Source organism: Macrotis lagotis, chromosome 1, assembly GCF_037893015.1.
Source record: "Macrotis lagotis isolate mMagLag1 chromosome 1, bilby.v1.9.chrom.fasta, whole genome shotgun sequence".
NCBI lineage: Eukaryota > Metazoa > Chordata > Mammalia > Peramelemorphia > Peramelidae > Macrotis > Macrotis lagotis.
The window spans coordinates 60502873-60517032 of record NC_133658.1 but is presented as its reverse complement, the minus strand read 5'-3'; the positions used below and the strand labels follow the sequence as shown (position 1 = coordinate 60517032).

At 43.6% G+C, this 14160-nt stretch overlaps 1 protein-coding gene across 6 annotated transcripts in view; it reads right to left on the bottom strand.

The window, feature by feature from the left end:
- MBTPS1 (membrane bound transcription factor peptidase, site 1) overlaps positions 1-5991 on the bottom strand; it is a 66346-nt gene extending 60355 nt beyond the window's left edge. For 5 of the 6 annotated variants that reach the window (XM_074201992.1, XM_074202003.1, XM_074201997.1 and 2 more), the window contains exon 1: positions 5885-5990. The gene's annotated coding sequence lies outside the window, so the exon portion shown is untranslated. Of the gene's footprint in view, positions 1-5884 lie in introns of all 6 variants that reach the window. The other variant, XM_074201996.1, reaches the window with a different exon arrangement.
- Positions 5992-14160: the final 8169 nt, after the last annotated feature.

Sequence of the window (14160 nt, the reverse complement as noted above, 5' to 3'; positions counted from 1 at the left end):
TTAGGAAATATGAAATCTTTTTCATGATCAGAGTATTATTAAGTCTAAGCTCTTCTTCAAATGTTTCATTTCCTTACATACACACTATCCTCACAGTAAAAATGTCATTCATATAGCTATGTGGGTAAACATGTATTATTAATATATCACAAATTAAATAGTACAGTACTTTTCCCATAAAATCTAGTTCTTTTTCATTCATCCGTTCACTCAGAAACAAACATTTATCTTACTTTCCACAGATTTGTAAGAGAAATGAAAAAAAAGATTTATAGTTGGCATAATGGAAGAGCACACCTAGGAATGCAAACTTCTGGGCCTAACTTAGTATTAATGCTCTTTCTAATTCTCCCTTTAGAACAAATTATTCAAGAATATAATTAAGTGGGGCAGCTAGGTGGCACAGTGGATAGAGTACTGGCCCCAGAGTTAGGAGTTCAAATACAGCTTCAGGGGCTTAATAATGATCTAGCTGTGTGACCTTAGGCAAGTCACTTAACCCTATTGCCTTAAATAAATAAAAAAAATTTTTAAAAGAATATAATTAAACAAAATAGTGGAGACATAACCTTCAAAATCTTATTGATGAGTCAAAAAGATGTCCTATTTCATGCTAGATTAGGAAGATTTTACTTATTTCTTAAAACTCATTTTTTTTAAAAACAAAACTATAGAAACTAGATTCATGTACAAAAATTACATATTTAAAGCATGACATCTCACTCATTAGTTAAACTAAGATTAAGAGGCTTCTCTGATCTTTACACACCTAATAAATACAAAGAAAGAAGTAATACCAATGCTAAAGACTTCCATTCTAAGAAGAAAGATAACATGTGCAGATCTAAGTATGGACAGAACCACTACAAATTTAATACAGATAAATACAAATTAGTCAATTACAAAGAAGCCTGTGAGAAAAAGATTATGTATTCAAGAGGAAGTTAGAGTTGTCCAGAGGAGAGAAATTCTATCAGGCTGAGGTGAGGACAGAGTGCATTTCAGACATGGGGGAAAACAGCCATGACAGACAGGAGATCCTGATAGTCAATGCAGAAGGGGAATTATGTATAATGAGGCTAAAAGATAAACTGGAGTCAAGTTAGTTAGAGCTTTAAAAGTTAAAACAATCTTGTATTTGATTCTACAAATAGTAGTCACCACAGTTTAATGAATAGGGAGTGACAAGTTAATCAGATCCACAATGAAGACTCACTTTGGCAGCAAGATGTAGGTTGGACTGCAGTTTGGGACAGAGGACAAGGTGATCAATTAGGAATTCAACTGCAATAATCATAACCTAGGATCCACAAAATTAATGGTTCTCAGCTTAGAGGGATGAAGGGAAAATGTGGGAGGAGTCTTGAAGAGAGAAGATGTGGAAAAGTTTCTGGGTAGAGTGAGATAAGATATCAAACTGGGGAAAAGAAAAGGATTTTCTCTGTGCAATAAGGGGAGAGTACAGTTCAGGTGGATAATATAATTTTATAATGTCCTAATACCAAGCAAGGAGGCAAATTCAATAAGCCAGCAACAGCTGTATGACTCAGACTCAAGAGCAGATGAGGGTCTCTCTTCAGATTCCAGACTAGTCTGAAGTCTAGAGGAAAAACCGGGGCAGAAATTCCAAACCAAAGAGTATCCCACAAGGCCTATATCATGCCAAATTCAGTTTTCCAGATGACTGGCAGGGTAGTAGCTGATTTGAGCAGTCATCTGCTGGATCTTCAGATGGACAAACCCATAAGTTTGTTGCTCAGAGGAGGGGAGCAGAGGTCTGACAGTCCTGTATTACAACCTCTGAGAGCACTGACACGTACAGGTTCCCAGCTCGAGCTGACCCTGAGATCCTGGAACAACAAACTGCTTAATATTTTAAGAAAGAATTCCACCATGGAGATATGAAGGTGACAGAGATACTAGACACAAATACAGAAGAGAATGACTCCAAAACACCTACAAACAAAACCTCAAAAAAAAAAAAAAAATACAGCCTTGGGTACAATTTAAAAAAGAATTCCTGGAATAGATGAAGCAAAAGTCTTTTTAAAAAGTTCTAACATGTTTCCATAAATTAAATGAGAATGCTAGAGGAAAAAAATACAAAAAAATTGGAAAAGGAATTAACAGCTAAGTACAAGAGGTACAAAAGCTTACCTACGCAATAAACTCCTGAAAAATTTAATGGATCAAATAGAAGTCAATGATTCAGTGAAAAAAAAAAACAAGAAATAATAAGACAAACCCAAAAGACTGGGGAAAAATAAGACAACATTGTATGATCAGAAAAAAAAACAGATAAAGGAGCGACAAAATTTGAGAGCTTATAGGACTGAGAGCAATGAGTAAAAAAAAAAAACAACACAAAAAAACCTCACTTCTAATAAAATATTTACATAGCACATACTCTGTGCCAGGCCTGGGACTAATTCCTTATAATCATTAGGTAGTTAGATCCTATTAATATTCCCATGTTATAGAAGAGGAAACAGAGGCAAACCAAGGTGAAGGGATTTGCCCAGGGTCATACAGTTAATAAATATCTGAAGTCATATTTGAATTTGGGTCTCACTGACTCACAGGCCTCTATTACCTGTGTCACTTACCCTATACATTGTATTTTTTGTTTTGTTTTTGTGAGGCAATGGGGTTAAGTGACTTGCCCAAGGTCACATAGCTAGGTAATTAAGTATCTGAGGTCAGGATTTGACTCCAAGGCTGATGCTCTATCCACTTTGCTACCTAGCTGCCCCTATACACTGTATTTTAATAAATTATAAAAGAAAACTGTCCTCATTTCTTAGAAGCATTAACTAAAGGAAAAATACTGCAAGCATTCAGAAATAAAGAATTCAAGTACCCAGGAGCCTGGGTCAGGATTTATACATAATTTAGCAGCAACTATTCTAACAGAACTGGAGAATTTATAATACAATATTACAGAAACAAAGGATAGAGGCTTAAAAACTAAGATTAACTTACCCAAGGAAAACTAAAATCATTCTCAAGTTGAAAAAATGTAAAACAAAAGAACTTCCCCATATTCTCAATGAAATGACCACAACTGTGAACAAACTCTTACTTTGTAAATACAAGATTCAAGAGAAACAACAAACAAAAATACAAAGAGGAATAAACAATCATAAGGAATAAAACAAAACAAACACTTTACATTCTAATACATGGAAATGACATGACTGAGTCAGAACATCAAAGATCATTTGCTGTTGTTCAGTTATTTTCAGTTGTGTCCAACTCTTCATGACCCCATTTGGAATTTTCTTAGCAAAGATACTGGAGCAGTTTGCCATATCCTTTTCTAGCTCATTTTACAAATGAGGAATCTGAAGCAAACAGGGTTATAGACTTGTCTAGGGTCACACAGGGAGCAAGTGTCTTAAGTCGAATCTGACTCCAGGTTTGGTGCTCTATGCACTATGTCTGCCTAGCTAGGTTTAGGAGAGGTAAATTGTAGAATGCTAAAGGAATGTTAAGAGTTTTTGAATAAGGAAGTAGACTACTTAAAGGTTAAGGGTGAGATTCTGGATGTGATTATTCTGGTGTATGGTCTGATTATAGGAGACAAGTCATAGGATTCTGAGATTACAGAGATTGAAGGACATGCTGAAGTGTCCTAGCATAAGGGAAGGAGGTGAGAAGAGTAAGATAGAAGGGGGAATATTGTAAAATAAGACTGGAAGGAAAGGCTGGAACCAGACGGTGGAACACTTAAATACCAGGCCAAAAGGCAAGTGTCAAATAATTAGAGAAACTCAAAAGGCTAACACTGGATCACACAAACCAAATCTATTTGCAGCATCCTTTATTAGTACTTCCTTGTGTGGTAGGGTGGTAAAGTGCAAAGAAAACTGAACCCACTCCTCATTTATACACCCTGGGCATATTATTTTAGTTCCTTGTTTTAAATAAAAAGTAAGGTAGTGAAAGGCTATTATTCACATTTTTTTAAGAATGAGAATGGAGGATACGTTTTCCCATTCAAGAATGTTCTAGATTAGAGGTATCATACCGTGCACCTAAACTAGCCTAAAATGTAACTGGGAAATGTTTAAGAAGATAATAAAAATACAGAACAAGAAAAAAATGTTAATTTGAGATTGTCATGTGGTCCTCAGGGGTCTGCTTCTATTTGAGTTTGACATCATTGTCCTAGACAAACCTATCAAACAGTGAAAGCTAATTTCAGCTTTGATCATCTTCCCAGTGTCAATCCAAGGTGTGTCCCTCTCAGGTTCAGTGATCAGCACAGCCAGTTAGTAGCCCCCAGCCTCTAGCAAATATAATTAGTTTTAGCAGGATAAAATGGTCTCCGGTAAAGATAAAAGCATTTTTCATTTTCTGTAAACAATGCCCCTCTCCACCTTTGTTGTCTAACCCACACCCATTAATGGGAATTTGGGCCAAAGCAAACAATTACTGTCAACATTGAGACTGATGTAGTTTGGAAGTGTCATTTGAAGTAAAAGTAAATGTTTAACTTATTAAGATTGTTTAGAATGTAGAGGCAGAAACTTTTAAAAAGAAAAAAAGAAAAGGGTAACCTACTTAAACTTGTCAAGGAGTCTGACAAAATAAGAAGAAAGAGATCCAACCCTAATAAACAAAATCTTATCAAACCTAATTTTCATGTTTTTACTCCTTTTATACTCATATACTATTCTGCACTACAATCTATCAAGTCTTATCTTCCCATTAAATCGAAAGCTCTTTGAGAGGAGGGATATATTCTGCCTTTGTACCTGTCTCCTAGTACAGAAGACCCTGAGTCTGGCAAGGATGTAATACATCTTTTTGTTGTTTTGGTTTGGTTTTTGGTTTTTGCTAGGCAATGGGGTTAAGGGGTGTAATTAATCCAGTCATTTCAATCATGTCCGACTCTTTGTGACACCATCTGGGGTTTTCCTGGCAGAGATACTAAAACTATTTGCCATTTTCTTCTCCAGCTCATTTTACAGATGAGGAAACTGAGGCTAGCCCAGCTAGGAAGTGTTTGAAGTCAAATTTGAACTGAGGAAGAGGAGTCTTCTTGACTCAAGGACTGACACTATTCACTGACTCCTCTCCCCCTTTACATCTTAAGCGGATGCTGAATGTAGGCATATGGCCTAACAACCCATGCTGGGCACACCTAGGTACTAAAACTCCTCATTCTGAATCCAAAACTTAAAGAACTAAAATAAAAAAACTTTATTCACTTGTAAAAACTGTTCCTACGGTAATAATGAACAGAGTACAAGGGAAATAACTCTTAAAATCTGATACCACCACCTGACAGGTAACACACCTACAGCTATCGCTTTTGCTTTTCCCTCTAAGGTCAAGGACCAAAGTTTCCTGTTCTCATCACGCTCCGGGTTTACTGGAGATCTGGAACCAAAGGACTGCAGCTCCCCCCCCCCGGCCCTCCCCTCTAGCGCCCCCGGGGGAGTCGTCCCGGAGTCCGGCCCGGGGAGTCCGGCCCGGGGAGTCCGGCCCGGGCAGTCCGGCCCGGGGAGTCCGGCCCGGGGAGTCCGGCCCGGGGAGTCCGGTCCGGCCGGCCCGCGGCCCCCACACCTCCGCCACGCCGAGGCCCGGGAGCACGGGGCAGCCCCGGGATGAGGGCCGGCTCCGGGGGCCATTCGCGGAGGCGCGAGGACGACGCCGGATCTCCGGGTCTGGGCAGCTGTTGGGGCCGAGGACCCCCGCCCGGCCCGGGCCCCCCGGCTCCGCCCGGCCCGGGCGCGGGGCTCTCTCCCGCCTCCCCCCGGGCCCGGGCCGCCGCAGCCGGGACCACGCGGGCCGCCAGCCGCCGACGCTCCCCGAGGAAGAGCCGCCCGGGGGCGCTGCGGGCTCCGGCGCCCGAAGCCAGGGAGGCCGGACGTACCTGCTCCTCCGGCCGGCGGCCCCTTAAGCGCCGCTGCCCCGGCCCCGGGGTAACGGACCGGCGGCGGCGGCGGCGCAGGCACCTCGGTCCTCCATGGGGGGGGGGGGGAAACTGTTTACTGCCGGGTCTCGCGAGATTGCCCGGCGCGACCGGGAAAGCCGGGAGACCGGGCAGAGCGAGCGCCGCCGCCTGGCCCCGCCTACTGGGCGGGCCCCGAGTGGAGAAAGGTCTCGCGATAGCCGGAGGGGCCTCCCGGGAGGAGAGGATTCAAAAGCCACGCGTGTGGGCGGAGCTCCCGCGCCGGACTGCAGCCCGCCGGAGCTGGGGCGCGCGCCCGGGCCCCCAGGGAGGTGGCTTGGCCCGCGGTGAGGGGCGCTGTGCCAAGTGCCTTCCCCTCCCCCGGAGGAGGGGGCAGCCTCGGCTGCTTCAGGCCGGCAGCACCCACTCAGCGCCTGGCCAGGTGAGACATGAGGCAAATGGTTTCTGGCCAGACCAGAAACGACTGCTGTTTCCACTCGCCCTAAGGATTCAGTGACAATTAGCCTAGGCCCGACTGTGGGCCGGCTTGTGAGCACCGGAGGGATTGGACTTTTAGGTTGGGGAACTAGAGCCCATAAACCCCAGGGTAACCTTGTGAGGTTTTAGCCGTCAAAATGTACATTCCTCTGGACAGCATCCGTAAGTGCAGGCTGACACGACCGGCGACCCGTGCCGATGTTTTGTCCTTTGCTCTCCCAGACCTCAGGGAGGCGATGCCCACAAGCACATGAATCGTATTTGAGTGAGGGGCTGCGCTAAGGCACCAGCCTCACTTTCTCCGGACGACCGGACGTGGCCCTAGAGGTGAAGCATCACCCAACTGGGATCAAGCATTTGAGGCTGGTTTCAAACCCCTGGCCCCCTGACTGACTCCAAGGCCAAGGCTCTATCCGAAGAAGAGAGGAAGAGAAAGGAAGGAAAGAAACATACATTAAGCACTAGCCATGTGCTGGACGCCTCAGTTCAGTCATCTTTTTCAGCTGTGTCTAACTTTTCATGGATTTTCTTGGTAAAGAAACTGGTGTCCGAGGCAGCTAAGTGGTACAGGGGATAGAGCACCGTCCCTGGAGTCAGGAGTCCCTGAGTTCAAATCCGACCTCAGACACTTAATAATGACCTAGCTGTGTGACCTTGGGCAAGCCACTTAACCCCGTTTGCCTTGAAAAAAAAACTTAAAAAAAAGATACTGGAGTGATTTTGCTTTTCCAGTTGTTTACAGATGAGGAAACTGAGGCAAACAGGGTTAAGTGACTTGCTCGGGGTCACACAGCTAGTAAATATCTGAGACTGGATTTGACTCATGAAGATGAAATTTTCCTGATTCCAAGTCCATGCTTTATCCACTCCAGTATATCTGCCCAGAAAACTCCAATGAGATCACAAAGAAAAATGACTGAAAAAGCCTGAACCACATCATTTATACTGTGTTCATACTGGTAAACTTTTCTGTTTACTAAACATTTTATAAATACCTCATTTGATTCTCACTGCAGCCCTGAGTATTCCTATTAAATATGACCCCCATTTTATAATTGAGGAAACTGAGACAAAGAGAGATTAAGTGACTGACCCAGGTTCACACAGCTACTTAAGGGTCTTTTTTTAATTAGGTTTTTTTTTTGCAAGGCAAATGGGGTTAAGTGGCTTGCCCAAGGCCACACAGCTAGGTCATCATTAATGGTCTGAGACCGGATTTGAACCCAGGTACTCCTGACTCCAAGGCGGGTGCTTTATCCACTATGCCACCTAGCTGCCCCTCAGGGTCTGAATACAGTTTTGAACTCAAATCTTCCTTACCCCAGGTCCTTGGCTCCATATACCAAACCACTTAGCTGTGTCAAAAGAAAGTTATTTCTGAAAGATTATTGTTTAGACAGTGGTATGCAGAAGAGTGAGACTGGAAGAGCCAAGAAGAAGGAACATTTAGAATATTGAGACCTGAAGAAGTAGAAAGATGAGGCCACATAAGGGAGATGTAATTGGAGGCAAAATCAGCAGGATTTGGTCTTTGATTGGCTAAAGCTAAATGGTGGTATCAATAGGGAGTGGAGGGACAAGGAGATGTGGAGAGGGTATGATAAATTCCATTTATCATACAAAATCCCAGTTAGTTAAGTGTCAAGAAGTCTTCCTAATTCCAAGACTGGGTTTCCTCTGCTTCCACCTGACCTTGCTAGCAACCTAAAAAAGATTCTTTCACCTTCCATCATCACTTATGTGCCAGGAGCTCTATGGTAAGGGTCAGGTGGGGTACAAGGGCAAAAAACCCAGTCCTAACCCTCAAGGAATTCACTTTTTTTTGTTTTGTTTTAGGTTTTTGCAAGGCAGTAGGGTTAAGTGGCTTGGCCAAGGCCACACAGTTAGGTAATTATTGTCTGAGGCCAGATTTGAACTCAGATACTCCTGACTCCAGGGCTGGTGCTCTATCCACTGCACCACCTAGATGCCCCCAAGGAATTCACTTCTAATGTTAGAGGCACGTAAACAACTCTGTACATCCTTAGGATCTGGCCACTATAAATGGAAGGTCACTGAAGCACTAGTGGAGAGGACTGGGAAAGATGGCTTGCAGAAGATGGGATTTGAGCAGTCTTCAAACTCTTCTGCTTAAATAATTTTCCCTTCCCAAGCATGACCTTCAGTTAACCAGGTCTGTGTAACAATGGGCCATCCCACAAGCACCCATCCCTTGCCAAAGGCCAGCACTGGGTAATGCCCCGCCAGCATCCCTCAGCTTCTCTTCATGTCCTACTGGACAGAGCTTCGGAACTCATTAGAAGTTGTCATTTCAAAGAATCCTTTCACTCTCACTAATTGATGTGTGTTATTCTCTCCTGCTGCCTTTTCAAAGCTCTTTCCCCCAGCTCCCACACCTCTGATGGAGTGGTGGGTGAGGCCAAGAGTTCATTCAGATCCAGGCTCAGACACTTAACTAGCTGTGTGATATTGGGCAAGTCACTTAATCCTGACTGCCTCCTAGCATTCAGGGCCATCTCCAATTCTCCTGATCCATATCTGGCCACCAGATCCAGGTAGTTCTTGGAGTCATTCAATCAAATTCAAGTACTTGTCATGGCATCCCCTCTCTGATATCACGGTCTTCTTCCAGAAAAAGGACAGAAAAACACCATCACACTTCCCTAAGAAAAAGAGGCCTTGGGCAGTTCTTCTACTCAAGGTAACCTGGAAAAGAGCAGAAAGGCTCTGCTCCCCAGGGGTCGGAGGGGCAACCTGCCAGAGGGGTGGCCCACCAGAGCGAAAGAACTTCTGCCTCCCAGAAGCAGCCCCAGGGAGTCTTCTGAGCTACACACCAGGCACAAAGTGGGGGGACAGCGGGGGGGGGGGGGGGACCTCTGCCAGAGGGAGCATGTGAAACCCAGCCCTCAGGGCACACAGCCAGCAACTTGGTCTTTTGGCAGCCCAGATCCAGGAACAGAAGCAGGCTGAGCTGGTAAGCAGGAGCCCCCAGGGCATGAGCCCATTGAACCTAGGGAGGGGAGTGAAGAGAGAGACTGCAGAGTTCTGTCCTCTGTCCCCGGAACAGGACTCTGGGGACTCTGACCACATTCGGATCCTGATCGAAGTCTAGGCCCCCCCCCATAGAACAGCAGGGCCCCCCCCACCTCAGCTCCGTGGCAGACGGGGTGGTGCATAGGGTCATTCACAGACCAGGAGGGAGGACAGAGCCTCACACACTGAGACCCTTGTGGGAGTGTCCCAAAAGCTCAGGAAGCACCCCAAAACCAGGCTCAGGCTGGGAAAATGAGCAAGCAGAGAAATAAGAGGAACACCATTGAGAAATATTTTACATATGAGCCGAAGGATCAACATACTCAGTCTGAAGATGAGGAAGCACAAGCTCCTGCATGTAAAGACTCCAAGAAAAACAGAAATTGGGCTCAGGCTATGACAGAGCTCAAAAAAGACTTTGAAAATCAAATGAGGGAGTTAGAAGAAAAATTGGGAAAAGAAATGAGGGAGATGCAGGAAAAAACATGAAAATGAAGTCAGCAGCTTAGTCAAGGAAATCCAAAAAAATGCTGAAGAAAATAGCATGCTAAAAACCAGCTTAGGTCAAATGGATAAAACAGTTCAAAAAGTTATTGAGGAGAAGAATGCTTTAAAAAACAAAATTGGCCAGATGGAAAAAGAGATAAGAAAACTCTGAGGAGAACAAATCCTTCAGACAAAGAATAAAACTCAGGGAGATTGATGAATTTATGAGAAACCAGGATTCATTACTTCAAAACCAAAAAAATGAAAAATTAGAAGAAAATGTGAAATATCTCACTGAAAAAACAACTGATATGGAAAACGGACTTAGGAAAGATAATTTAAAAATTATTGGAATACCTGAAAGTCATGATCAGGAAAAGAGCCTTGACATCATTTTCAAAGAATTACTACAGGAAAATTGCCCTGATATTCTAGAAGCAGAGGGCAAAATAGAAATGGAGAGAATCCACTGATCCCCCCCAAGAAAGATCCCAAAAAACCAACCCCTAGGAATATTATAGCCAAATTCCAGAACTCCCAAGTCAAAGAGAAAATATTACAAGCAGCCAGAAGGACAGTTCAAATATCGTGGAGCTGCAGTCAGGATCACACAGGATTTAGCAGCAACTACATTGGAAGCTCGTAGGACTTGGAATATAATATACCAGAAGGCAAAAGAGCTTAGAATGCAACCGAAAATCAACTGCTCAGCAAGGCTGAATGTCCTCTTCCAGGGAAAAAGATGGACTTTCAATGAACCAGGAGAATTTCAGATGTTCCTGTTGGAATGGCCAGAGCTGAACAGAAGGTTTGATTTTCAGATACAGGACTCAGGTGAAGCATGGAGATTGGAGAAGGGGAAAATATGAGGGACTTGATGATGAACTGCATGTATTCCTGCATAGAAAAATGACACTGATAATACTCATATGAACCTTCTCAGTTAATAGAGCAGGCAGAGGGAGCTTTTATAGTTGAAGCACAGGAGAAAGCTAAATTTGAAGATAAAATATGGTGTAAAAATGGAGTCAATAGAAAAAAAAAGGGAAATGTAATGGTAGAGAGAAAAAGGAGAGGGGGAATAGGCCAAGATACCTCATATAATAAGTTTTTTCTTTATTACAATGAGCTATTGCAATGATATGTGAGGGGGGAAGGCAAGGGGGAATGAGGGAATCTTTGCTCTCATCAGAGGTGGCTAGGGGAGGAAACAGTATATATACTCAATGGGGTATAGACATCTGGAGTAAGAAGGAGAGAGGGGGGACGGGGAAGGGGTGGGGATGTGAGTGATGGAGGAGAGGATGGACCATGGGGGGAGAGTGGTCAGATATAACACATTTTCCTTTTTACTTCTTGCAAGGGGCTGGGATTGGAAGGCCTGTCCAGGACCATAGGGCCAGGTGGATTCTGGGCCTAAGGGGTGGTATGGGGGCTCAGGGCCTCTTGGCCTCAGGACCAGGGATCTGTCTGCTGCGCCACTCAGATACGCTACAGCAGAGTCAGAGTGAAAGGAGAGAGAAAATATAGTACGTGGTAGTGGAGAAATACAAAAGGAGGGAGTTGTGATCAGCAATGCCAACAGTGGAAAAATATGGAAGTAATTTTGGCAATGGACTTACCATAAAGAATGTGATCCACCTGTGACAAGAGTTGTTGGTGCTGGAACAAAGACTGAAGCACATTTATTATTATTATTATTATTATTATTATTATTATTATTATTATTATTATTATTATTATTATTTGGGGGGGTGCAGGGAAAATGGGGCTGGGTGGCCTGCCTGGAGCTGCATAACAGAGTGATTGTTGGGTGTCTGAGGCTGGATTTGGACTCGGGTGCTCCTGGCTCAAGGGCCAATGCTCTGTCCGCCACCCAGCCACCCCTACTATTATTACTATTTTGGGCCTTTTTTTTTCTTTTTTTGGTTTTTGCCAGGCAGTGGGGTTGGGGTGGCTTGCATGTCACACGGCTGGGATTGTTGGGTGTATGGCGCTGGATATGGGCTCAGGTGCTCCTGGCTCCAGGGATGGGGCCGTCCATTGTGCCACCTGGCCATGCCTACAATTATTACTATTATTTTTTTTAATTTTAATTTTTTTCTCTCCCCTTTATCACTCAAGCGAGTCTATATTTTGTGGGGGGCGGGGATATTCTGTATACTCTTAAACAAGAATATTTTATTAATGTATAAAAAATTATTTGTACAAAAAAAAGAATAAATAAATCTAAAAAAAAGAGGTCTTTGAGGGGCTGGTAGGTGGTGCAGTAGCTAGAGCATTGGCCCTGGAGTCAAGAGGACCCCAGTTCAAATTTGGCCTCAGACAGTTAATAATTACCTAGCTATGTGACCTTGGGCAAGTCTGCTTTAGTTTTCTCCTTTTTAAAACAAAACAAAAAAGCTTGGCTTATTTCAAACTGCCTTTAAAAGTTACCAGTGGTCTCTTAACTGGGAAATCCAATGGCTTTTTCTCAGTTCTCTTCCTATTTAATTTCTCTGCAGCCTTTAACACTTGTTAATCACCTTTTCTTGATATTGCAGCTATCCAAGCTAACAATTAAATGAACTTGAACCAGGGTTAAAATCCACAAGATGTGGCAATTGATTGAATATGTGGGGTGAGAGAATAAGAAATTGGGTATGACTAAAAGAATGGTAGCTTTGAGAGAAACAAGAAGAGAAAGAGGTGTATGCTTTGCTTAAACCAAAAAATAAATAAACTAAGAAAAAGAGACCTTTCAACCCAAGTGGCCTCTTCTCCCTACACTAACATTTCATTTAGTAGTCTCTAAGGAAGATGTAGCCCTTCCTAACAAGACAGACTTCTATTTGGACTCTTCCCCCATCCAGAGGTGCTTTGTGGCTAATGCAGCACCTTGTGGACCAGAGTCTGAGATAAGATGGGGGTTCATCGGATCAATTTTAGAATTCAACCCAGCTGTCTTGCCTGCCCAGGTGATGCTTCTCATAAACCTTCCCTAATATCCTGCCTTGCCTCTGCATGCACCCCTTCAGAAGGGAAAAATGTGCTTATTAAAAGCAGAAAGATAAATCAATACTATGAGAGTAGAGTGCCCTCAGAATCTAGGCATTATTTCTATGACTCCTCACCAGGGCCATCACCACCACCACCACCACCACCATCCCACCCACATTGAGTTGCCCATTACCAATCAGTGATCATTTATCAAACACTTGGTGTCTAACACACAAAATGAAAATGACTGCTCTCAAGAAGCTAACATGAAGAAAAAAAAGAAGCTAACATGAGCATATGTACATGGTGGTCAGCAAAGTTTCATGAAAGACAGAACTTGAAAGAAATCAGACCCAAGAAGGTAGAAATAAGAAGAAAGGGCATTCTAGGCCCAGAGGCATAGAAAAAGGGGTGTGTTAAAGCAGGTCAACAAATTTTGAGTGCCTACTTGTTATGTGTCACCTGTGCCAGTAGGGAGACCTGCAGGGGAAAACAGTTCCTCCCCTTGGGGAAATCTGAAATCTAAGGGAGGAAATAAGATGTGAACAGATTCAATTGGAGAAAGGTCCAGTCAGTGTTGTGTCTGAGGAACAGCAAGAAAACCAGTTTGGTTGGACTCTATAGAGTACAGGAAAGAAAGATGGATATTCAAGATATGAAGATTGGGCACTCATTTTATATGAGGAAATAAAGTCAATAAATATTTCTTAAGCATTTACTTAAGCCAGGCACTGTGGTAAGACCCCAGGGGTGGGGGTTTACAAAGAGGCATAAAAAAAAAGGTGTCCCTGTTTTCAAGAAACTCATTGTCTAATGGGGAAAGACAAGAAGCAAAACAAATAATGTTTGTCCTTCATTTCTGAAGAAGACCATGGCATCAGGGAGGTGATGTCATGACAAGCAGGTGAATTGGATTTGAGTGAGGAGGTGCTGTGCTAAGTCACCAGCCTCACTTTTTCCTACAGAGCCATCTGGATCCAGTAGCCAGATATGAATCAGGATGACTGAAGATGGCCCTGGATGTGGGGCAGAGTTAAGGAACTTGGTCCAAGGTCACATAGCTAGTAAGTGGCAAGTATCTGAGGCTGGATTCCAACTCCTGTCCTCCTGAAACCAAGGCCCGTACTCTATCCACTCTGCCATCTAGTTGCCCCGCACATGAGATAAAAACAGGAAATTATCTCAGAGGGAATATACTAGAATGAAGGATCAGGAAAGACTTCTTACAGAAGGAAGAATTTGACCTAGGCCTGAAGGTAGAC